General features: G+C 48.4%; 1 protein-coding gene across 28 annotated transcripts in view; it reads left to right on the top strand.

Moving 5' to 3' along the window:
• Window positions 1-26,228, top strand: part of CTBP2 (C-terminal binding protein 2) — a 173,224-nt gene that overhangs the window by 26,777 nt on the left and 120,219 nt on the right. For 14 of the 28 annotated variants that reach the window (XM_005566698.5, XM_065521594.1, XM_074003053.1 and 11 more), the window contains exon 2: window positions 23,583-23,686. The exons of 4 other annotated variants lie outside the window; for them this stretch is intronic. The gene's annotated coding sequence lies outside the window, so the exon portion shown is untranslated. Of the gene's footprint in view, window positions 1-1,059; window positions 1,161-9,658; window positions 9,835-22,798; window positions 22,917-23,582; window positions 23,712-26,228 lie in introns of those variants that run through there. 10 more of the 28 variants (XM_074003052.1, XM_074003049.1, XM_074003044.1 and 7 more) reach the window with 5 other exon arrangements.

The raw sequence follows: 26,228 nt of genomic DNA, 5'->3' as shown, positions 1-26,228 counted from the left end.
GGGTTGCTGTGGTGGGGCAGCAGGAGAGAAGAGGCTTGCCAGCCCGGTTCTCCGGCATTTGTGGGCTTCCGTTGGTCCTGCCTGCCAGAGTGCTCTTCGCTCAGAGGAGTCACCAGCAGTTGCTGGGAGCGGTAGGATGATGGTCCCTACCTGGGGATCAGAACAAGAATTTGCTGTGAACTCACCTGGTGGAAGCAGGGGGCCAGGAAGCAGAGGGACCTGAATTCCCCGCCAGGCAGTCCCTACAGAGGCATGGACCTCCCTTTCTCCCCCCTTCCTCCTGCCCTGTCGTCTCTGCCGAGCAGGGCACGGGGAGCTTCCGCTGGGTGCACTTGAGTTGGCTTAGATTTGAATCTGCTCTTACTGCTGTGGACTCTGGCATGAGACCCTTTAAGCTCAACTCAGTCTCTCCGCCTCTGAGTTGGGAATGATAACAGAATTACTTGATGTTGGTCATGTTGGCTGTTGGTGATGGGTTTGTTAAATCTGGTCATTGGGACTGCTCAATATTTGCATTTTCAGAACAGCATGCGGCAAGTAGTGCTCCAGGACAGGACTTCGGAATGTTGCCATTTGTTGTTTCTTCTGAACGTGTCCTTTTCAAATCTGATCTGTAGTTTGTTTCTTGCCTAATATCCTGCCTGCTAAGTTTTACGTGCCTTCATGTGCATTTTCTTTTTGGAACCACGTTTTATCACCCATGCAAAAAGAAGCTGCTCCAATCTTGGAGCCATGGTTAGGAAGTGCCTGCCATTCAGAAGTCAGTTGTAGTTTTCCACATGGTCGGCTGAACAGGAATGAGGCGCTTCCCTGTCCCTGAAGAGCCCACAGTGCGGAGGAGAGATGGGATATGTACTTCTGCTTTAGGGAAGTTATTAGGCTTTGAGAGTCTTTGTAAATACAACTTCGGTTAGATTTGTTCATGTTGGCTTATTATTTCCAAGGCAAAAACAATCATTTCAAAAGACCAGACTAGCCTCTTTAAAGCGATTTCGAGTTTACAGTTGTGTTCAAATGCGTTCTAATTACACCCTCCAAACAACAAGCCTCTGTTTTCAGATGGAGAAAACAAAGGATTCAGATTGAAGGACTGCTCAGACACCCTCGGAAGAGGTGGCCCTGCCTGCGCTCCTCCCGGCTGCAGAGTACCCCACCAGCGCGTGAGCCTGTTTCCCTGTCCCCTGGTTTTGAGTTTCTGGCCTGATCGTTGCACGCTTGGCTTTACTGCTACTTTGTAAAACTCTCTGCTGAGATTTTAACTTGGGCACTACTTTCAGGGCACGATGGGATTGAGACACATCTTGGGGGATGGGCAGGCAGGTGAGCAGGTCTGAGGAGGAGTCTGGATCTGCCTTGACCTGTCCTCTCCCATCTCTGGATACTTCCCAGCAATCGGTGCTTGATGCTGAAGGTCATACTGAGACGGAGGCTATGGGCAAGAGTTTGCATCTGTGTGGTCCTCTGTGGGTGCTCACCGACCTGCTGTATGTAGATTTCCATGCACCAGATACCTGCCCTTAGAATGTGCCTGGCAGCTTGAGCAGGATTGAGGGATCTGGAACTTTCTCCTGGCTGCTTCCCCCATAGTCAAGGAGCTTTATTAGCAAGCAGGTGCAGGGCCAAGTTCAGGTATGTGGGCCACAGGCAGACCTTGTAAACCCAGTCATCCATTTTGATTCTTCTCTCCTTGCGGTGGCACTTGTCAAAACAGACTTCGTCTTCTGGGGCTGTCATTCTAAGCGTCATTTTGCCATACTGTTAAAATTTTCAGAGTGTTTGCTTGATTTGTGTTTATTGAAACTAAATTCATTAGGATGATGTGAAAATAGCACTCCGCTGTTTACCAAATCGGCTTCTTGTTGGTATTTCAGTACATCATCTGTTCTCACTTGAATATCGTGGAATTTGTTGGTAAAGTGCTGTGCACATGAAAACCCATATTTTAGTGGAGTTTTTTTAATTCAAATAAGTTTATAAGTATTATATACCCAAGGTGCTTGATTTGCCATTTGATTCAGAGTCAATATGAATGTGCGAATACTGGTGCTTGGCTTGGGCTTTGGGAGTTTGGGGGTGTGCTGGGAGACAGCTGTAAGGATTAGGACTCCACCAGGTGCTGAGTCTGAGGCCGTTGGAAATCCCCCTCCTCCAACTCCGCCCCTCGCCAGCTGTTTGACTGCTGCCAAGTCCCCCAACTCTGGGGACCCCAGGCCTTCATCTGTGAAATGGCCATTCCCATGTTTCTGACAGGGCTATTGGAAGACTTCATTGAAGACATTGTATTGGTTTTTCAGCACTTTAACATCTCTGGATTCAAGTTGTGTCATAAAATTGATTACAAGCCATAGTTTATTTGACGGCATTTTTTTTTTCTCCCTTAGTGGTTTATAAAATGATGCTGGTCTAAGATTTGATGATATCTTAGACTTGAAGAACATGAACCAGTTTTTGCAAAAGTTTTAGAGTTTGGCATTTTCCAACAAAAAGGCAGTTGCTGGACTTTTGAATTGGTCAGCGAAATTCCACTTGTCACCAGAGGATTTACTAGTTGCATTTCTAGAGTTGTTGGCCTCTCTTTTCTGATTTGATTCAGTGGTCAGATCATCCAGGGTTCTTGTGTTCAGAGACCCAGAGTGCTATAATGCTTCCAAAATAAGCCTGACCTAGGACTGAGACAGAAGGTAAGTATGGCGGAGACCACCAGGTGTCCACCAAAGGGCCCTGCTTCCCATCCACTCATGGGGACTTGCTGCTGGAGTGGCTGCCCAGCCACCACCCCAAGCATCTGTCGGAGGCCCCATGATAGTTCCCACATGGAATGTGGGTGGCAATGTGTATCACTTCCCAGCAGCAATAATTAAGAAACAAGTGTGCGTTGCCCAGTTTTTCTTCTGTTGACTGTCAGCTGGATGTGGAAAATCCAGCAGAGAATGCCTAGGTGCTGGGGGAGGATTCTGGGCGCCTGAATCACTCTGTGGAGCAGAGTTGCCCTTTAGGAACATGAGCCTGATGTTCTTGTGATTTAGAAATCAAATTCTAATGTGTTGAGCTGATACACAATTTTAGGCTTGTTGGTTAAAGCAGACAATGTGAACATAAGTAGTACAGTGAGTTGGGTAGTCCCAACCTGCCGCTGCCCCTCTCCCTGTCCCACACTCCGCTTGGGTTAGATAGAAGGCAGCGCCATCTCCCATTCACCAGCCTAAATGAACCTCATGGCTTGACTTCACTCATTCTTGCCCATTTATTCACTGAGTCCTGTAGATTCTGCCCCTCCCTTCTGCCCTTGTTTGGGGGCCTCCCACCTACCTGAATGACATCCACTAAACACTTTGGGTTCCGCTAGGTACCCTTAAAGCCTGATTTTCAAATGTTGGAGACGTTTAGAGGCAAGTCGGGCTGTAAAATTGCAGCAATGACCTGGCATGGTGTGGTAGCCATGAAGACGCTCCTGATCTTCTGCTTCTGGGAATGTGAGTGACTGGTGGTCCCGGCTGCTATGTTCTGAATCCCATGGTGGAAATCCAGCACGGCGTTCCCAGACAGCCTGCGCTCTGCGGGCTGTTCCCAGCCGGGACAGCAGGTGAAGGCTCCTCCTCCCCAGCCTCCTGCCTTCCCTGCCATCTCATCTGCATCTGCTGTCAGACTTGCGTATCCCTCTGCCTCCCCGCCTGTCTGCCTCCCCAAGAAGTCTCTTCCAGAGCTGATCGTGTCTTGGCTTCGGTTTTTGGAAGACCTGAGCTAACACACATTGTATTTAAGATACAGTGGGTCATAGGCGATGCCCAGGAATTTTCTCCAGCTTGGACAGCAAGCTCTCTCCCCTCTTTGGGTTGCAGTGTGCCTCCCTCTAAAATGAGGGGCGATGCTTGGCAGTTTCTAGAACCTGTTCAGATCAAGGCAACCTGGGAGTTAGAGTTCTGCTGCTCTTGTCTGACAGTACAGTCGGTCTCTAAATATGCTTTTATTGTGCCTTCCCCACCATCTGGGTGAAGCATCAGTAATGAAAATGGAGTGGAGGCTGCATTGACCTTTTCGAGTGTCCACGCACTATATTTTAACTGGGAAGTTGCATGTATTTTCTATACTTAATACTTTAAAAGCCTCTTGGGCCTCCTGAGAGGCTTGTAAGTGCAGCCCACGTGTGACTTGAGCTGGGAACGCAACTTCAGATTGAGAAGTCCCACTTTTATAGGACACAGCATTTAACAGCAGCTGCGTTCAAGTCGTGTGGCATTTAGCAGCGTGTTCCAAGTGGACCTGTGGTAATCATTTTGCTCTTGGGGAACCGTGGCCAAGGGCTGCCTTGCCTCTGAAGAGGCTCAGCGAGGGAAGGCTAGAAATCCTGTGGGCTGGCCAGGCATGGTGGCTCACACCTGTAATCTCAGCACTTTGGGTGGCAGAGGTGGGTGAATCACCTGAGGTCAGGAGTTCGAGACCAGCCTGACCTGATATGATGAAACCCTGTCTCTACTGAAAATACAAAAATTAGCCGGGCGTGGTGGTGTGCACCTGTAATTCCAGCTACTCGGGAGGCTGAGACAGGAGAATCGCTTGAACCTGGGAGTTGGAGGTTGCAGTGAGCTGAGATCATGCCATTATACTCCAGCCTGGGCAACAAAAGCGAAACTCTGCCTCAAAAGAAAAAAAATAAATCCTGTGGGCTATACTTGGGGGTTCTTTGCCCTGCTTCCAAGCCCTGTACAACCAGCATGTGGCACATGTCATTGTCCTGGGGTTTTCCTGTGGGGAGGGGGTGGTCCTTTTCGGTACAGGGTCCTCCTGTTTCATCAACCTGCATCAGCACAAACAACCCTGACCGTGTCCTGGGCCTCCTTGAACTCACAGGCAGAGGTTGCTGCTCTGTCGTGTGCTGTTTGCAGACTTGGACTTGGAGTAGTTATTCTCCCTGTGCCTCCAGGGCCTTGGTCCTTGCAGGTGTTTCTGTGCTCCTCCTTCCAGAGACAGGCCTCCTGTGAATCGCTCTGAGTAGAAGGTTCCCAGCTGAGGTTTTGGAGTCTCCTTTGGAAGGTCGTCTTGGTATTGTTTTCAGCCTCTTGTTGGGAAAACCGGACAGGCGGGCCTGATCAGCTATGATGAATGTGCACACCACCCCCGGGTTCGGCGGGACACCCTGTGCCCCCAGCCCCAGTCATCTTCTGTTGGGCCACATTTCTTGGCTGAATTTCAGATCTTCACCTGGAGCACGGATCTCATGACCTGAGGTCAGCTTGTTTGTGGTTCTTTCTGTTTAGTTTTTCTTTGAGGTAAAACTTAGGGGAAGTGTTGGGAGGGAAGTGGGGATTGGTGGGGAAGGGGCTGGGAAGGGGAATGAGGTCAAATGAAATGCATGACTTTAAGTGTGCCGTTTGGTTAGTTCTAACACATGCACATACCTGTGTACCCCCAAAGCCCTCCCAAGAGCATACCGTCACTCCAGAAAGTCCCCTTGGGGCCCTCCCAGGCTTTCCCCACTCTCACCTCCCTGACCATCTCAGGCCACCACTGTTTGGGTTTCTTTTCCTTCAACAGAAGTAGTTCTTGTTCTAGAATTTCATGTACTACTATATAATACATATATGTACATTATACACAGCATATACATGTATACATGCAATATGTATGTATATTGTGACACATGTACCTTTTTGCATGGAGCTTTTTTCATGCCACACACGTGATGTATTTGAGATTTTTAAGACATGTTGGGCCAGATTATCCCCTCGTTCCTTTTTACTTCTGAGTAGTATTCCATTGAATGACTTGACCGGAGTTTCTTTACCCGCTCACCCATTGATGGACACTTGGGCTGTTTCCAGCTTTTCACTATTCTGAGCAAGTGGCTATGAACCATTCTCATGCATGTCTTTTTGTGGACATATGATTTCATTTCTCTTGGGTAAGTTCCTAGAAATGGAATTGCTGGGTCATGGAGTAGGTGTATGTTTAGTCTTACAAAGTGGTTATAACATTTTGTGCTTCCACCAATCATGTATGGAAGTCAGCTATTTTTTAAACCACCCTACAGAATGTTGGCTTTCTGCTTGGGTGGTGGAGTGGGGTGGGAGGGTGAGTGGGTAGGGCCCCTTCCTCTCCCTTGACCCCTACCTCCCCACTGGCAAGATGGGGGCAGGGGTCTGCACTGTTGACTCTGCTGGGCGTGGGCTGTGGAGTTCACATGCTCTGGAAGATGTGGCTGTGCCCTCTATATTAGGGTGGGGCCTGTTTCTCTTGGCTTTTCCTGGCTATTCTGAACAATTCTCGTTCCTTCGTTCCTTCCCCACACCTCCCAGTGTCTCTCCCTTCCCACTGGTCTTCTTGTCCCCAAAATACCGTGCTCTCTGATGAAGCTCCAGGCTAGTAAGTCAAGAATGAAGGTCGTGGCCTTTGGTACCTGATGTGTCCCTGGTTCTTTCTGACATCTGTGCCCACTGTTTTTGCATTCATGACTGACAGAAGTGGATTTTTGGAGCCTACTGATGGTCATGTGGTAGCACATGCTGTCCTAGTTTGCTTCCGTGTGAGGACGGACACTTGGCTAAGTAGGTGTTCTAAACAGCTGCTCCCAGAGCAGCCTCACCATGAGCTGGGCCACCCAAGAACCCGGCATCTGGGTGTGCTAGCCTCATTGGCCTCGGGAAGCTGCAGCCAGCTTTTCCAAGTCTCTGGGGTCATTACTTTTAGAAGCATGTTTTATAGGGTTACTAGAATGTCCTTTAAGTTGCTAGAATGTCCTTTTAAGTGGATTCCATTTTATGTATTTATATGCTACCACTTTCAAGAAAGTTCTTTGAGGACTCAAAAAGTAGATGCCGTAATGGGGGTTGAGAATTGGGGAGAGCCAAAATTGATTTTAAAATGCAAATACAGCAACCAAAAATTTCAGGACAGTTGCTATAACAGATATCTTAAGTTGGGCAGCTCTGTCTGAGTTTAGGGAGGGGCGACATGTGTCCTTGAAGGAAACGCCTTGCTACAGGGAGCTGCGTGTCGGGCATAGTGACGGCTATAAAGCGCCCTGCCACCAACCATGGTCTGCCAACAAATGCCAGGCCTGGGTTCCCACAACTGCTTCTTGTGCTTGAGATTGCTGGAAAGAGTCAGAAGTACAGACTGGAGGGACATTTAGAAGGAGGCCATTCCATGTGGGTCCCTCTAGGGATACCGTTTGATTTACAATAGCATTTACAATACCTCACCAAACACTGAGCCAGTTGATACAGATCTATTCTCCCAAAAAATTACTGATCTCAGCTGGGCTTTTGATAGGCATTTGAGAGAATATGATTGACATTCTGCTTTCTTCCCAGGAACTGACGTGCAGGGCTAGCCCTGGCGACCTGCCAGCCTCTCAGATGTGCAGGTGGACAGTGGTTGAGGCAGGCCTATTGGTTCCAGTGACACAGACATGAGATCAGGGCAGGATTGCGTTTGTTTGGGTTGTTGACGGGGACTACAAGGGGTGAGGCAGTGATGACAGTGGTTGCGGGTGAGCTGAGTTGGAGGGGTTGAAGGAACATGCAGTTGGACGGAAGTATCTAGAAGGCAGGTGGTGAGGAGCCTCTGGAGTGCCTAGAGCTGAGGCAGAGTTGCCGTCCCTCCTTCGTCCGTGCCTACTTCATGTAACAACACTCTGCTGTTTCTTGTTTGAATTCTTTGAGGACAAGATTGTGTCTCATTTAATTTCCAGCCTTCCTTACTTAATAGTACCTGGCTTGTTCGTAGTTGATGCAGTAGAGTAGAGTAGAGAGAGAGAGAGAGTGTGTGTATGCACGTGTGTGGTGCAGCAGGCAAGACAGATGGCAGCTGAGAATGGGCTGTTGGCTTTGACCATCAGAAGTGCACACAAGCTCTTTTGGATGTGTGTGTATGTGGAAGATGTGAATGTGGTGTGTAAATGTGGAAATATCTATAGATGTGTATGTGTGTGTCTCTATGGTGGGGGGTGGTGATCGGAATAAAAGCTTGATGGCAAGGATCAAATAAGGAGTGTTAGCACCTAGGGGAGCAGACAGTAGCTTCTCCAGGGCGGAGGCCGGGAGGTGCAAGCACGTCTGCCCTCACAGGGAAGGAACAAGTACGTGGGTTTCCTGATTGGGCCTGGCCCTGCCGTGTATTTTGGTCCATCTGTGGCTTTCTGCCTTTGCCGTCTCCATCCTCAGCTGTACCACATGTCAGTGTGTGGGGCCTGGCCTCATGGATGGCATTTTCTGGCGCTTCCTATCCATACCCTAGGAGCGGAGTTCACCACCCAAGGAAGAGAATTTTAACCTGAACCCAAAGAGAGAAGCCCCTTAACTCTTGTTTTTTTCACCCCCACACTCTTGATGTCTTTTAAGTCCCAGTGACTTTTGAGTTTGGCTTTGGTTGGTAAGTTTCATGACTGCCTGTTTTTAAATGCAATTAGAACTTAAGTTACCGAGAATCACAGTGTCTTGCTAGGTAGCATTCCTCTCGACCCTGCGAAGTGAGCTTCTGAGAGGCTCAGTGACTTGCCTGAGGTCACATAGTTGGACAAGGCAGAAAAGCACCAGCGGCTGAGCTTGCCCTTTGTGAGGTGTGTCCGGCGGGCCTCTCCCAGGCCACCGCTGCACTGCGGTCTAGCGGTACAGGCCAGAGCCCTGGCTCCTCCTTACCCTCCCGCGACCTCAGTCCACTCCTGCCTCTTAGGTGGAAGGCATTGGCTTTGGCTTGAGACTGGGTTAGGCATGTCATCTGTTTGGTTTCTCGAATGCTCAGCCCTGACACTTCAGCTGTTCTTAGGATCACGCTCGTTGGTTGGGGATCGGGACTGACTTGTTTACACTTCTTCCGATTTGAGGGAAATACCAAGAGACTGGCAGAGGGACAGCCTGAGCTGTGGCTCCCTTTCTTAGCACAGATCTCAAGAACTTTCTGCTGCTTTTGCTGTCGTCTCTGCTGGATGTCATCTCTGCTATGAGGTACAACAGTTAGGAAGCATTCGCGTCCCCATCACTCTGATCACTCTGTTGACTGGTTTTTGGACACTGAGTGACCCCATTCACTCTATCACTGTTGACTGGTTTTTGGACAGTGGGTATGCGACGTGTGTGACCCATGCTTAACCCACTCGGAGCCATTATCTGAGCACTATTTGTCAGGTGCTAAGAAGGCAAGCTTCAATTGACTTAAGTTCCAGGGGGGATGTTTGCTTTTTATGAAAATGATGCTTAGTACCTCCTTACCAAGACAATGGCAGAATAGACCAGACTTTTGCCTTCAGAGATTCCCAAACACTGGATATTGACAAGGTTTGCTTTCCTTAAGTTGAGAAGAGGCTGAAGTATAAGGCTTATCTGTCTCTCAAAGCATTTTAGAAGAAAGATATATCTATGCTCTGTGTTTAAATATAGCATGGTGTTTGCTACTCGGATGGCAAATAAGCCATTGAATATGTAGGTCATTGACTTATGAGAATGAGTTTGGAGTTTTCTTTGCATCTGATTAACACTGTCTTACAATTGGGCTGTTGATGCTACGCCAAAATTGGGTTACACAGAGTTCAGCAAGCCATCTGGGAAGAAAACTGGAAGAACTGTGAGAGGATACCTCTGTCCCCTTAAGGTGGTAGGAGTGTGACTTGGTGTTGAGCCCTGTGGCTACAGTCAGTGGCAGTGGCACCAGCCGCTCCCCCGTTACACTGGGGAGAAACACATCGGAGTGCCGTGCGTCTGTACATATCTACCCGGAGGGAGGGGCAGAGGCTACACTTCATCGAGATAAATGCCAGTGGTGTATTTTAATACATTCTTGATTCAGAAGGCACTGTTTGGAATTGCATATTTAAAAGGAAACTGCCATCCCCTTTTGAAGGTATGTGACATTTAAAAGATCTGTAGCAGAAGATTGGTTTGACAGCTTTGAATTATAATTGAAAGAGTTTTTGTTTTAAAAAAGAAAATGATTACTTCTATTTTAAATGTCATCACAAAGACATAAATATGTTTAATCAAATTATATATTTAATTTATGTAGAATATAATTTCTGTTTGTGTGGAAGAGTCACTGGCTTGTGTGTGTTTTAAGCAGCTTTAAAGCTAAGCAATGTTGATTTGAAAGTGGTTCAGCTTTTCGAGTAAATGGCTATTTAAGGGTTTATAGAATTTCAAAAAATAGTATTATTAGAATCTGTATATTTTTTATGTATGCACAGGTACCTAGCGGCACATTTGGGAGAGGGAGGCGCTTTCATTATTGTTGCTGAGAGATAGTAAAGGTAAACTGTCAAATGAATTGAAAAAAGTGTAACCCTGAAGATAATAAAGGCGGAAACGGCAAAGACGCTCCTGCAATTTTCTTCTTTTGGATTCTTTGAATCAGCAGGGAGTTACCGGGAGTGCTAGTATCTAGTATGCCAGGTCTCCTTAAAAGGGAGGCAGCAGGGGAGGCCCAGGAAAAGACACAGAGTGCCACAAAGACCTTTCGGGTGATACAAAAGGCTGGTGTGGCGTTTGAGGGCACCAGCAGGGTCCCCAGGCTCGAGAAGCAGGGGCGTAGCTCTGGGTCTCCCCTGACCCTGGCGATCTGCTAGCACACTCCAGCTCTAGAACTTTCTTTGAGCAAGCTGGGTGTTGGAAGCCAGCCAGCCCAGCGTACAACTGTGTGTGTCAGCTGGGGACAGTCTTGGCCTGTTCCAGCCTGCTCTGTCGTTTTGATTTAGCCAGACTGGGTCAGGGAGTCCTGAAGTTATTACCCACCAGAGTGGCACTTGCCCAGCACAGAGCCGCCCCGGGGGCTGGTTTTCTCTTCTGGTCTGCCCTCTCCAGGGCTGCTCTGTCAGGGAACGCGCCCTCTGTTGGGTGTGGCCCTGGGAGGCCTGGGCAGCTGGCAGCACCTGGGCGAGAACAATGAGTCAGTCATGCCCGCTCCCAGGAAAGAATTGACGTAGCATGAGCGTCTCTGCCAGCTCCAGTGGGAGAAGGTCAGGGTTCAGGAATTGTGAGCTCTGGCTTCTCGAGAGACAGGATGCATCCCGGGGCCCCTGGGGAGCTGGAGGACTCGGATCCCAGTTGAGTGCGTAAGCAGTGTCAACAGGGCCAGCTCCTCATGGCCCCTCCTTGTAAGCACTGATCCCCTAAAGAAAGGAATTGCCCTACTTAGTGGCCAGCGTGAGCTAAACCACACAAACCAAAAAATGACAAATCTGTTTGTTATTTTAAAAATTAAACTTATTTTGAAGCAATTGCAGATTCACATACAGAATGAATTCACAGGGTAGGAGAAGGTAATACAGGAGATCCCTTAAACCCTTTCCCTGGTGCTCTCCAGTAGTGACATTGTGCAGAGGTCTGGTAATAGCAACACAGCGGAGAAATTGACATGGATAGAATCCATGGATACTATTCAGAAATCCCTAGTGTAACATGTACTCGTTTGGCTGTGTATTTAGTTCTGTGCAATTTTAGCATGGGTAGGTCTCTTTGTACCAGCCCAAGAATCCCCCCTTTTCCCTTTTATAGTCACATCCACTTCAGGTGGCCAGGACAGTCCCCAGCTGAAGCACATGGTCGACACACATGAATAGACACAGCTGACCAGCTTGTAGGACCCAGTTTGCCCAAAGAAAGTTCTGGAGTTGGTGTGTCCTACCTACTTCCTGGTCTTTAAGCCTGGCAACCACTAATCCCTTCACCATCTCTCCAGTGTCATGTAAGAATGTTATATAAATGGAACCCTACAGCATTGCAGCCTTTGGGGACTGGGATTTTTCACTTGACTTAATTCCCTTTGAGATTCATTCGAGTTGTTGCATGTATGGCTGGTTGGTTTCTGTGTATTGACTGGAAGATTTTTGACCCAGCCTTTGACCAGAACACTGCGGAGGAGGAAATCCATCGTGGAAACCCAAGAGTGACAGGACCCTTGCTTGCTTGGTGACAAGTAGAGCTGGTCATGTCCACAGCCCCCACTTACCTCGCCCCATCTCAGCAGACGTCCGTAGGGTTGTATTGGGAGTGACTTTTGTACCGGTTGCTTTGGCTGATTTTGGAAAGAGCAGAAGAGCCCCCTTCCCTTGGAAGTTTTGTTCATTTTGTTCGTCTGTGTTGCATGTTTTCGCACAGTGTGCATTGACTGAAACGTGAAGAAACAACACTTGGGATAAAGGGCTTTTGAGTCTCGGTTTTCTTTCTTGGCGCTCATGCTCTGAGAATAATAATACGTGTGGTGCGGGCCCGGTGCACCAGGCGAGTGCGGGCTGTGCTGGCGTGGTTTCTCTAGGAGGAAGGCCTGTTGCACCTGTGTGGCTTTGGCATGCTTCCGTGAAAACTGTAAAATTACAAGTCCCGAGAATCTAATTTCACAGTGAAAATGTTGCGTTGTTCATTCAGAAAGCACACTTGCACTGCATTTTAACATACATACTTGTGTGTATTTATATGTTCATCATGTGAGAACAGCATTTGTGAATTGCTGCCCTCATGAACATCCACGCTAAAAGGTTGTCCATCCTTTCCAAACTGCAGACATGCAACTGAGTAATTACGTCTGTGTGCACGTTAGTTCAGGATTCCCGGTGTTAGTGACTTGATGCACATAAATCAATAGATAATATATATATGTCCTTTAGGGGCTCTGCAGTTATTTGTTTCCTGAATCAAGACTGTAAAGCTAGCCCTGCTGCTGCTGGTAGGCAAGTGCCCTTTGCTCTTTGGGGAGCCAGGACTGGCAGGTCGCTTGGTTCACAGGCCTGGGTTAGGGTGGGCCGCAGGCTGCTCTAGAGTTTGGCTTTTCTCTCCTGTCCCGGATTCCCCCGGTAAGAGGCTGCAGCACCTGCATCAAGGACCATGACAGTTGGGTGGTTGAAACTCACTTTGGTTGAATGTGAAGGGGCTGCTGTTTGGGAGGTTTCACTGCCGTGCTGTGTTTCTTGAGCCTGAGTGACAGCGTGATGGGGTGGAAAGTGGGAAGGAGTTTGTTGCTGATGGTCTGGGGGACCCAGGCCTTAGTTTCCCCATTTCTAGATGCTGTTGTATTCGTCTGGCATTGTGATTGATTAATTCTTAAAAATAGAAGGAGTTGCTTCTAGAGGGAATATATTTTGGACCCAGGAATTCAGTTCTGTCTTTGGGTGCTTCCTTCAGGGCTATGTTTGCAGAGTTTCTTCACGTGCTATTTTCTGTGACATGCATAGCCTTGTAAATGGATTTTTTAAAGTACAGTGTCTGAAAAATGAGTAGTTTCTACATGGTGGGTTTAGCAGCTGCTGCATTCCACAGCAGGGATACTCTTCATTTTCAATTGAGACCTCCCCCAACCTTGAGGTTTGGGTTCATAATTTAGTTTAAAATTAAATAGAACCCGGTTTCCTTCAGGCCTCTTTTTCTTTCCAGGACTGTGGATTCTCGAATTTAACAAGCCATGTGAGTAAAGCATTTGTTAAACGATACAGCTAATACTTGGGTGCCTCCGGTGTTCCAGGTGCCACGCTGAGCACTGTGCATTTGGTATGGCCTGTGCTTCCCACTGTGGCGCCATGAGGGAGGTACGGGTGACCACACCTGGTCTCCTGGGGGAGGAAGAGAAAGCCGAGGCAGAGAACACTTTCCTGGGGTCACTCACAGCCTCACCCAAGTGCTCCTCACCATCGGTTGGTCTCTGAGCTTTCCAGGATAAAACTTAGATTGTGTCTCTGCTCTCGTGGATCTGCCCATCTAAAGCAGTTACGGAGCAGGCAGCCCATTTATATAATGCCTTTTGCAATACGTAAAGGGTTGGGGTGAGGTCATTGTCAGGGGAAGGAATGTGAGAGAGTCAGGGTCAGGGGGCTGATATCTGGCCACGTGAATTTTACTAACTTCGCTTTCCCAGTCAGTATTGCGCATGTAGTCCACTGATCAGTAGTGTTGACATGGGCGAGGCAGTTAGCTGGGCTTGGTGGCCCATTCCCGTACAGGAGGCTGAGCCTGGAAGAATACTTGAGCCCGAGAGGTAGAGGCTGCAGTGAGCTATGATCATGCCACTGCACTCCAGCCTGGGTGACAGAGTGAGACCCTGTCTCTAAAGAAATTCGTTGATGGGGCGCCGTGGCTCACATCTGTAATCCCAGAACATTGGGAGGCCAACGCGGGCAGATCACCTGAGGTCAGGAGTTTGAGACCAGCCTGGCCAACATGGCGAAACCCTGTCTCTACAGAAAATGCAAAAATTAGCTGGGCGTGGTGGTGCATGCCTATAATCCCAGCTACTCAGGAGGCTGAGGCAAGAGAATCACTTGAACCTGGGAGGTGGAGGTTGCAGTGAGCCGAGACTGCACCACTGCACTCAGACTGCACCACTGCACTCCAACCCGGGCAACAGGGCGAGACTCCGTCTCAAAAAAGAAAAAAGAAGTGCTGTTGATATGTAAAGCTGGTCACGCTTGTAAGTAATTTTTCAGGGATTGTGGACTTTGAGCCGTTTGGTTCTCACGTCATTTCTTTTTAAATGCCACTTCCTGCTCATCCTGCTGGAGTCTAATCTGTGGCCAAGGACTTGGCTGGAGCCCGCTGGGAAGTCTCCTTTGCCTGGGCCCTGACGGGGCTTTGGCTGTGCCTCTTTCCCGGCATTGGTTGGGGTCCCAGATCCTCGCTGAGGCAAGGGATTCCCACTGTGTCTGTCCAGCCCACCAATTCTCTCCCAGGTTGATTGGCTATTGGAATTAAGACATCTTCACTGAAATCCCCAAGAGAACGTCCTTTTCTATATTGAACTTGCATGAGGGTGGAGGGACACTTGGCTTTCTTCCAAACCCACCTTTGTAGCACAGCAGTCACACAGGGAGTTACATACTAAATGGGGCCACTGTACAATGCTGGTATGGCCCGAAAGCCTACAAGGCAAAGCAGCTGAGGCAGCAGCCCACTTTCTGCACCCCAGCTTCAGAGCCCTCCTGACAGGAGCTCGCAGCTCACATGTTTCTGTGTTATAGGAAAGCGTGCTCTTTGCCGAAAATAGAAAAATACAGGAAAGTATAAAAAATTGAAGTAAATGATTGTTATGTTACACATTTTAAAAGTCCTTTTTAATCTTAGCATGGAGAATAACACTTTGGATCTATTCTGTCTCTTATGCATATATGTATATACTAAAAATGAGATTCACTGAAGAATGTTTTAAAATACAAATAAGATTTGACTACTTGTTTCATATTTTATTTTCCATTTGACCTATAAGTATTTTTCCTATATCTTTGAAGTGTTTTGAAATACTTTTAGTAAATACACAATTGTTGAGATGGATAGTGTCTGACCAGGAAGAGTTTATCCTACTCTGGTTTTCAGCATGGTCTGGTACATCTTGACCATTTCTCTAAGGATTCCCTAGGGGTAGAGTGGCATAGGCCATGGAACCTCAAGTTTCTAGAAAAGATGCCTACTCCTTCCCCCGCAGTGGGAGGGGGTGTAACCCCCGCTGACCCCTCAGAGCAGCCAGTATCCATCCTGCTTTTGGTCCAGGGATCTTGTATTAAAACCTGCCAGCTTAGAGGTTCCATCTCTCACTGTGGTATGGGCGTGTGCTCTGAATGTCTGAAGACCCGTCTGCTCACCTTCTGGGCCTGTGTAGGGCCTATAGTAAATACATAGTCTGGCCCTTGTTAGATCAGGTGTCCTTGGGGTGCCCTGTGGAAAGGAGCTCAGAAAAACACCTCTTGGTCACCCGATCAGGGAGAAAGCAAGAACAGAGCCTGACACCAGGATGCCCCAGCTGGTTAGTAGTGGCCACTGGCTGGAGTGAGCCATCTCCTATGTCTGCTCCTTCTGGCAGGTTCCTGACCATCTCACAGGGGTGTGTGCAGCTCCACCAGCAGCCGCCTTGTCCACTTACAGTGTGGAATCATGGAAGACCAGAGACAGACGCCTTCAAGTGCTTCTGAGTTGGGATGTGGTTTCTACTTGTCCTTCGGAGCTGTGTGCCTTTGTGGGGACCTCAGGGCCAGGCTTCCCTTTGAGCCAGGCTGATTTTAAGGCCCACCCGCCCACCTCCCACTGCCCTGGCCTCTTTCAAGTTCAGGTGATTTCCTAGCTTGTCTGTAAGTAGGACTGTCGTGCGCCCACTCAGGTACAGGTGTGTGGGGGTGCAGCCAGGCCCCAGGAGCCTCAGGTCCAGGTTGCTCACACCGGCTGCCTCTGCTTCCATGGCCCACGGGGCAGCTTTGGGTGTGGGAACGCAGCTTGAATTCACAAAATAACGTCGTCGTGTGGGCTGCTTGCTCGTGGATCCACTTTTTTTTCCCCCTTTCAAAACTTGGCCCACGGCAGCCCCGATCAGCAGCACCCGTTTATCAATTTGTTCCTTGTTCCTTTCTCCAGTTGTTGCCAGGACTCCCATCTGGCATTCTCCCATCTCACGCCCTTGTTTATTTCTCCGTCCTGGAGCCACTTCGGATGGGGCAGTTCTAGAAGCCCAGCTAATGCCACAAGGGCAAGTTCCTTGTCACCCAGCTAGTCTCAAGTCTGTTGGCCCTGTAGTCGAGAAGAGCCGAAAGCTGAAAGAGCAGGGGAATGGTCACATTAATTGACTACATCTGAGACAACACTGGGAACATATCCTATTTTATTTTTCTTTAAAAAGTGGCAGGATTCCAAGACTTCCCTTCCAGGTTTCCACTGCTTGGCCTTCTATTGGAAGACAAAAGTTCTAAAATCTTGGCTGTTGGGCCTTTTTACATTCTTAAAACTTAAAACCAGCTGAATATATTTAATATTATAAAATTTCCATAAACACTGTCTGACAAAGGCTGTGTATGTCAGGTTTCTGCCTGGAGGGCATTTTTCTTCTTGGAGTTGAAACTCTTGGGCATCGGGGGCACATAATGAAGTGTTGATTTGACCTGAAGTGCCTCCGTGCCAGTGTGGCTGTATAGGGACATGGAAAGAATTAGCTTTCGGGGTTGTTTTTTTTTCCCTCCCTGAATAAAGGATAATTGTTTCCAAGCTAATTAATATGGTTTATTTATTACTAGGCAATAGTTGGTGGAATTGAATCTCAGGAAGGAATCATCCAGCAATGCTAAAGTGACAGCCTCTCGGGTAAACCCTGTTCATTCCTGTCCAGTGTGTGTCAGACACTCAGCCCTTTGGTGGACATTGTCATTCTATTGTATTTTTTTTCCCCCATGTGCCAACCAAACCAGGACTCCACGCTGCTTCCTGCCCAGTGAGCTTGGCCTTTCTCAGGGTGGGCTTGTCCTTAAAGGCTGACCAGGCGCATAATGACTATGGTGGGGTTGGTGGGTGCCGCCCCAGGCAACACTGGGTTGTGCTGTCATGGTAGCAGCCTGAGGCCCTTGTTAGAGGGCATGGGTCATACGTGTGCCCCACTGTGTGGGGCTCGGTGGCAGAGTCGAGAAGTGAGGAGAGGTGGCACTTCCCACTGCCGTTTGCTCAGGGATGCCTGTCTTTACCCCCGGCAGCCCCTGCAGGACTGCGCATGACTTCTTCCTCCCCCCGTTACAATTTGTTGCGCTGTGCACCCTCACTGCAACCTGAAGATAATCGGGGCAGAGGAGGGTTAGGAAGGCCAGGGAGCGGGATGTTGCCTTGTGGGAGAGCACAGGTGTGGCCCGTGTTCACACACAGGTGGCCAGAGACCCCGCTGAGGGTGGCTGGGGGTGTGTGAACCAGGAGCCACTGTGGTATGCAGGAAGGGAGGCGGGTAACTGAGTGCCTGTCCCTGGTCATTCAGGGAGCCCATGGGTCCTCTGTGCTGCTTCTCGTGGCCTCGAGTCAGTGGCCACCGTACTGCCTCATGCCGCCATAGGCAGGTCAGTTTTGGGGCAGAGCATTTGGCTTCTTGATGAGCTTTTGCCCGAGGCTTTTCCTTGACCGCTGCCCTTGAACTTGGAATCGTTGGGAGGATCTGCTATGGGATGTGTGGGGAAAGCCCCTGGCACCGCTTTCCATGCCATCCACTCAGGGACTGGGAACCAGCTCCATGTCTTCATTGTGGTCCAACCATTGAGAGTCCTCCCCTTCTCACATACTGACTGATACCCTGAGGCAGTGCCGTGTGCTCTAGGGAGTGTCAGGCTGGGAGAGGAGGCTAGCGCTGGGGTATCTGAGCTGTGTCTGGATGCCTCTGGGGGTGGGGGTGATCCCCAGGCCTGTGGCTTTAGCTCGGCTTCTGATTTACAACTTCTGATTTGGCTGGGCTTCTGTGGGTCCCACTTTTAACAGCCCCATGGTAAGTCACCCCTTCTGAAGGGGGCCTGAGTGCAGGGAGGAGGGGACCAGAATGTAAGGAGGAGGGGGCAGAGTGTGGGGAGGAAGGTGGGACGACGATTCCTGGAGTACCCATGTGACGGGCCCATTTTGAGAAGGCCATCAGCATGGATGCCAAGGGAGTGTCTGTGAGGCAGAGGGAGTTCACTCATCCTTAAAGACGCCTTGCTTCCAGAAACCCCAGGCCAGCCATAGGGCACCGTGACCTGCACACTGCCTGTCCCTCCGTGAGGCGTGGGTACGGGCCTTGGCCCCAGAGTGTGCTTGGGACCGTGCTAGCACAGTCACTGCATGCTTTGGGCAACAATGGGGTGGGGGCTGAGTGCTGGCTTCGGGCCTGGAGTCGGTGGCCCCTCCTGAGTCCCTGGGGCAGGGACCAAGTTTCTGTTTTGCTCCTGTGCCTCTGGGGCTTGGCACAGTCCTGGTACTGAGTAGGTGCTCAGGAAATCCCTGTTGAAAGGATCCAGGAGTTTGAAGTCATAGTTGGTGCTGCATCGAGTCCAGAGAGGAAAGGGGTCTGTGAGGAAGCCTGCATGTTTGTGGTGGGCAGGGAGGTGGCATGTAGGGGGCAAAGACTGTAGACTACTTTGGCCTGCTACCGTGCCCTGTGCTTGGGAGAGAAGTGCAGCATTCTGGATGGTTCTTTACGCAATCCCTCTTTTCTGAGCATAGCCACACCACAGGAGGGCAGTGAGGCCTCCTTTCGAGGGAGGGGAATGCCTGGGGTGCCTAACCATCAATGACCTGGTTAGGACTATTGGATTCTTGTGCTGAATGTCAACTGTTTATCTCACGAGTTAGGTAGAGATGAGTTTCTTAGAAGATGTGGATAACGGCCTCAGCCTGGAGACATGTCTGGTGTTTGATGATGACACGCAGTTATTGAGTGCTTGCTGTATGCAGGCCTTGGGGCAGATCATCCACGGGTTCTCTCTTTCAAAGGACCTGACTACCTTTGAAGGTAGATGCCGTTACCTCTCAATCACAGGCAGGATACTGCTTCTTAGCCACTGATGCTGGCCTGTGGAACCTGGGATCGATTCTTGCTAACTCCTTGTTCTTTCCCTTGTCCCTTCCCAGAGCCCGTTACCTGTGGGAAACTTTTGATCGCCTAAGGGATGGTTTTGTGGACACATTCCGGTTTACTCTTTTTAGCAGTAAACATGAACGGTGCTTCCTGGAGTGTGAGGAACACGGCGTGCAGTGGTGCTCTGTGCAGCCAGACCTGTGGAAACCATGAGTCAGTTTCAGATAAGGCTTTCCAGGGTGCATGGGCCCCTTTAGGATCGTTCTTTCTCCCCTAATGTGTGCCCACGGTGAGCTGAAGTTCTGCTCCCTGGCTGGTGTGATCCAGCTGCATGGTCAGCCTCAAGAGGAGGCAGCAGGAGGTGCCCCGCCTTGAAGCAGGGGTGATGAAGCCTCTGCCATCCACGGCGGGACAGTAGATGGACTTAGGAGCTCAGACAGCCGAAATGTGAGTTCGAGCAGAAAGCCTCACGTCCTAACGAGAGCTGGCACACGTGAGCTTCAGATGGCAGAAATATCATTAGAAATCCCTCTTGCAGAGGAAGCGTGGGTAAGCGGGCACTTGGTTAGATGAGTGCTGCTCACAGCAGGTGGCATGGTGGGGGCCAGGCTGGGTTGAGCTGCTTGTGTGGCCTCTGTTATCTGTGCATTTGGGTGGGTGGGTGGGCACCCCTTCTGTGCCATGCAGAGTACAGAAACTGTTCTGAAAGAACGCCATTAGTTCAAGTGAATGCAGGCCCAGTCCTCGTGGAAGGAGCCACGCCAGAGTTCCCTGGGCCCCCATCAAGACCTTTTTAGGGCTCATCGAAGGCTTCTAAAGGTTCTAGTCTCATTGAGTTTCTAAGAAAAAGATTTATTCACTACAGACCTAAAACGTAATTTTTGTATGCCTGACTTAGTATAAGAACAAAAAACCCAAGCGTGGCGGGGCAGGTGGGGTCCTGTCTAGGTATTGCAGCCTTAGTTGTGAGCTTTCTATATGTGGAAAGTGCAGGAACTAGTTGACCACAGTCTGGCTGGGACCCCCACCACCGAATCCATCTCCGGGTGCTGCGGTTCTCTTCTGGGAAGTGTGAGAGTACACACCCCCCTGTCATCAGCTATGGGCAGATCGCATTTGCCAAGGGATGTTTAGTAAGTTCACACAGGTTGATGATACAGGCCAAAAATAGGACCCTTCTCTCTGGCCCGAAGCAGCCAAGGGAACTTGAAGGGGGTGAGCATGCTGACCGGCAGTTACACGCCGAGGCCACTTCAGCTCTTGCGGTTGTTGGTTCAGAAGCAGCGGTGATTTTAATCAGCTAAGTCATTTCTGCGTCTTGTTGTATACTCCTGGAAGTTCTTAGAGAAATCCTGCCAAGAAAATATCCCCTGGTGAATCCTCGGGGCGCTAGTCCACGCCGCACTGTCAGCAAGTATCTGCTGAAACAAGTATTTTTGAATTTTTAGCTTTTCTGTAGCTCCAGTCTTTTTCAAGTACTTCTTTTGACCTTCAAGTAACAACGGGCACTTGCTTTAAAGATTCTGACAGTCTTCCAAGCCTTTTAACATTCTTATTCCACTAAATAAGCTGTCGTCGTTCGCTGGGACAGGCAGTCCTGGCTTGAAATTCCGTGAAACGTCACCTCCTCTGTGAAGCCTTCTACAAGACAGAGTTGTCTATTTCCTGCTTAATTTTACTATGAAATATCTCCAATTAGAACCTGTACCCACAACCAAGATTAGGTAGATGTTCACATGTTGCAACGTTTATCTTCAGACGTTGTTCAAAAACAAGTAATTGTTTTTTTGTCATTGTTAAGGCGTACCTCCCCAGTTCCTTTTCCTTCCCACCGTCCTTTCCAAAAGGGACTACTTCCTGAAAATACAGTCCTTTATATTTTTGAAATTCTGCGTAAACCATTTGAAATGGAAGGAGAAAGTCTGTGACATACTAAGACAAGCAACACTAACCAGGAGTATAAATTCTGTTTTGCAGTTAATTAAATATTTGATTCCCTACTATGTTTCAGATATGTATAAAATGTGATTAAGTAAAAGGCATTTAATTTTTAGAGACTTGGATATGGGCAGGGTATATAGTAGCCTGCCAGCCAGAGTAGGGAAGATGTTAAAGAAGATAACCTGTGAGATGGGTTTTGAAGATAGGAGTTTGCCAGGCAAGTTCTGCCACCTCAAAAGAATGGTTCCTTGGCTGTTAGATGCTTGTGTCATTATAGGCTTGGGATTACTGAAAAGCTATGCTTGTCCCTCCCTTCCTAACGCTTCTGAGGCTGGAATGTCTATGTCTCCCATCTACTTCCTTAGGAGGTGTGGGTTACAGGGTGGTGTGGGGGTACAGTTGGGAGTGAATTACTACTTGACCTTGGGTGCATGATAACTTTGACTATAGAGTCCATGCTTTTCCTGAGTAGTTCTTCAGAATCCTTCCTGCTTGGTTCGAGGTGTGAAGCAGGAGCTGGCTGTCAGAGGACTCGTTCAATTCAGTGGAAAGAACACAGGAGCGTGGCTTTCTTTTGAATGGAAACCATGAGTGTAGCGGTTCTTCTTTATGACTTGCTACGTAATCATGCAGGAGAATGCCTGTCACGGGATTGGATCCTAGGAGATTAATCCCATTGCTAATTAAAAGCCCCATTAAAAGAGGGGAAATTCTTTGAGGAATCTACAGCTTCCTAAGATTTGAATGGTTTGAAAAGTAGAATGTTGGCTGGGCATGGTGGCTCATGCCTGTAATCCCAGCACTTCGGGAGGCCAAGGCAGGCAGATCACGAGGTCAGAAGTTCGATACCAGCCTGGCCAACATGGTGAAACCTCGTCTATACTAAAAATACAAAAATTATCCAGGCATGGTGGTGCGTGCCTATAATCCCAGTTACTCAGGAGGCTGGGGCGGGAGAATCCCTTGGACCTGGGAGGCGGAGGTTGCAGCGGGCTGAGACCGCGCCGTTGCACTCCAGCCTGGGTGACAGAGTAAGACTCTGTCTCAAAAAAAAAAAAAAAAAAGGTAGAATGCTGGCTGAGCATAGTGGCTCATGCCTGTAATCCCAGCACTTTGGGAGGCCCAGACCAGTGGATCACTTGAGGTCAGAAGTTCAAGACCAGCCTGACCAACGTGGTGAAACCTCATCTCTACTAAAAATACAAAACTTAGCCAGGTGTGATGGTGGGCACCTGTCGTCCCAGCTACTCAGGAGGCTGAGGCAGGAGAATTGCTTGAACTCGGGAGGCGGAGCTTGCAGTGAGCCAAGATCACGCCACTGCACTCCAGCCTGGGTGACAGAGTGAAACTCCGTCTTTTAAAAAAAAAAAAAAAAAAGGTCAGATGCAGCTGGGAATGTGGTTCATGCCTTTTTGTATATTAACCATTGGAAACTTGGTTGTAAAGTGGGGTTGGCAATGTCAGGCCTGGCTGTAGCAGCTCATTTCTGTAGAGTATGCCTCTCCCCTCCCTCATGGGGCTCGAGCAAGAGTACCTTCATACATGGGCTCTCCAGTTACATAGCAACTCCAATGTTAAATTCCATCTTTTCTTCCTGGAAAAACCGTAGAAAGGACACCTGGACATGCCTGCTGCACAGGTGTCTGCCTTTCCCATCAGCCGCAAAAGGAGGAACTTTGCTCCCTGCACTCCTCACAGCTGTGTGCACAGGAAGTGATTCGGATGATGTGGGTCCCACCCTATATTCCTTCTCTGTTCCATGTAGAGCAAAATAAATGGGAGTGCTGTTTAATGCATCACCTCGGTTCATATTGCATTTGCCAAGAAAGTGCAATTTTATTGAACATTAGGATTGAATTCTTAACTGAGTAATCAATTTCAGAAGTAAGTTAAAATGCCTTCTATTAATGGACGACTGCAACCGTTAATCAGAGTTACAGTAGATTAACAGTTGTCAGCATTTCTGCTGATAGCACTTATAAACCGTGGGCTCATGAATTGCACTTTATAATTCCATATTTCTCAAAACAGTTGGTAATACTTTTTGCTTGAAGGTATTGATTCTTTTGTCCCTTTGCTTGCTACTTGGAGATGTAGAGAAAGCTAAATGACATTTTCACGGCGACGACACAATATCACCTGCTTTTGCACACTTGGCTCTGTGTCAAAATAGATGGAAAGAGTTCATTTGTTCTGGTGCTCTACTGTTTAATTTGATCTGGTGTGTGACTAAAGCAAGACAAATAGTATTTTTAATGAAACCATTTAATAACCTCTGGTAGCTTAGAGTCGAAGGCATTGGAAAAATGCAATTAAAGGATGCCTAGATGTAAACAAACAAACAAAAAAAATCACTACTTCAACTTCACTGACTCCATTCATTTTGCTTTCAGGGTTTCATCACCTTAAATGGTTTTGAACCAATGAAGCTGTATTCCCTTAAAAAGACGGACAGCCCATCGTGTGAACTATAGAGTTTGTGGACAGACTTATATTGGTGAGTTATTGTGAAATATCTCCAGGTAAAAGTTCAGTTTTCTAGAATCCCCTTTGCAATGTGTTTTCAATTAGTTGATGAGTATGGATTGCCTACAGCCTCTGGCTGTTTCATTGGGATGTCTAATCGCGGGATCATATTGATTGTCTTTCAATTAATTGCATCTAGTATTTTCATTTATCAAAAGCAAAATACATGTAATTAACTCTGAAGCAATATAGTTCAGTGTAAAGTGATTTTTGCTGCTGCTGCTGCTGCTATAGAGATAAGTCAACGGAAATTATACGACAAGGAAACTCAAGTCAGAATGGAAATAGTGTTAGGATTTCTCGATGTTATTAATTAAAAAGAATAAAAATGAATTAGAGAAACCATCTCATGATACCCCAAGTCAGTCATAAGTGGTAGATGGATGTCTTTAGGAAGAAGACGGCTTGCGGATGCTGGCACCTCTTCAGTCAGCTTAGACTTTTAGTGTTACCAGCCCCTAGGATGTCTGGAACATACCATGATTTTTCTGGGAGAGTAGATTGGGAATGTGGGTGTAGGCTGAGATGAGCATTCAATCCCGACCGCACTCATATTGATTGATGGAGTTCAATCCTGCACCCGTAGCAGGGTTTTGGGATTCTAACTTTCATTTCGGCATGCCTTTAGCCATTTTTCACAAAACCTGGATCTTACTTAAAGTCTCAAAGTGGCAACTTCTCTGATGGAATTGATTTTAATCTTGCTTTTTTTAAAAAAACGTTTTCTCCGTGAGGTAACAGTGTCCTTCAAAAGCAAGGGAAACCGCTAGCCAATTGATTGTGTCCTGTCTGTCTCACCTGTCACACTCCTAGCAGAGCCTTGAGGGGACTCGCTTTGGTTCCCAGAAAGGTTTAGGTTTGTGACCGGGCCCTCAGGCCTGGCTGCCCGGGTTGCTGGAGGCGGTTAGAGACTTGGAGCCCAGGGGCACACATGGGCGACCACCTGAGGGGGACAAGCTGAATCTCTGCCTGAACCCAAGCAGCACCGTGGGTTGTAGGATCAGGAAAGGACCTCTGTGTGTCCCTTCCTTTTCTCTATAAAGTAGAGCTAGCTGGGGAAACTGAGGTAGCTGACCCAGACCTAGACCTGCAAAGATTACCAGCTTGGTGACTGAGCACGTGGCCTCTGCTGGCACTTGGAAGCCTTATCTATGAATTGAACAGGGGTATTGGGCTGGTACCCCGAACCCTCCCCACCCTTTAAACTGAATTTGATATAGAAATTCAGAACCCTTTCCTGGGAGTGCTCTGACAGGGCTTGCTAAGGGCCAAAGGCCATAGCAGAGCATGAAGCTCAAGTTATGTATGAGAGGGGCCGCTGAGCCATGTTCGAACGGTTAAGGCTCTTAGCATTGAGGAGGATGAGGAACTGGAAGTATGATGGAATGTTCTTTGGTGGAAACCTGAGGGAGGTCAGGACCACCATTCGCAACCTTATTCAGTTCAGCCTTTCAGGACCAACATTGCTTGCTTTTCTGGCTCTCACTCTCTCAGAGAGACCTGTGTGCCTGAACCTGCCCAGGATACTCAGGCAGAGACAAAGTCAGCTTGGGCCTGGGGTTGGCAGAGATACTTCCAGTGTTGGCTGCTGAGTCTGAAGATGTTCTCAGTGGTTGGGTCATGGTGATATCTCCAGTTGGACACCATGGAAGTGGCCGTGTTGGACCTCTACGCCCTTTCACCCAGACAGGTACCAGGCCCTGCCTGCCTGGGAGTGTCTCCGCTGGATGGACCATCAGTACGTTTCATAGATGCTCATTTCGGGGTTGGAAATCATCTTCCCTAAACAGAAGGATGCAGGAACTTGGTGTATAAGAATGAAGTAGACTTTTTAAATATCAAAAATGGTTGAATGAGGGCATTTTCATTTGACTCAGTCTAATAACCAGAGCCACTCTGGGATCCTGTTTAGCAGTGATCTCCATCTCAGACAGATGAGCTAACATTCTCCAAATGCATCCAGAACCAGAATGAAATTATGACATGCTTCCTGTTAACAAATGTTTCCTGAGTGCCGAGCGGACTCAAGACACTTACCCTTATGTGGGGTTCCCACCATTCCTGTATTTTTGGCATCCTTTTGGGTAAGAGTTTTTTATAGCACTTTGGAAGAGCTGAAGAGACTTGGTGTGGTACTGGAGGTGGCCGTCACTGGAGCATGGTCACTGTATTGTGCTAACGGCTCATGGTGTCCACGACCCACGCACACACACTGAGTGTGGCCCCATTGGCCCACCTACCCCCCCCAGCCCCCGAACCAGGATAAAACTTCTCCCCTGACCATTTGCAGATACTCTTATGGTGGAATTCTCACATGGCCCCAGAAGGCATGTGTTTGCTCTCAAACCCTTTCTGCTCTGTGGAACGTCACCATGCCCAGGGAGTTGTATCCAGCTCTGCCTGCTGTCTACATGCAGCAACACAAGGAGGTCATGTGGGATTGTAACCAAAGTAAGGACCACATAGGGATTTCAGCCAGAGCCCACCTGTTGAGATCCCTGGTGTAGACACAT

This window comes from Macaca fascicularis, chromosome 9 (genome assembly GCF_037993035.2).
Source record: "Macaca fascicularis isolate 582-1 chromosome 9, T2T-MFA8v1.1".
In the NCBI taxonomy this organism is placed as follows: Eukaryota; Metazoa; Chordata; class Mammalia; order Primates; family Cercopithecidae; genus Macaca; species Macaca fascicularis.
This window is presented reverse-complemented; position numbering and strand designations above follow the sequence as displayed.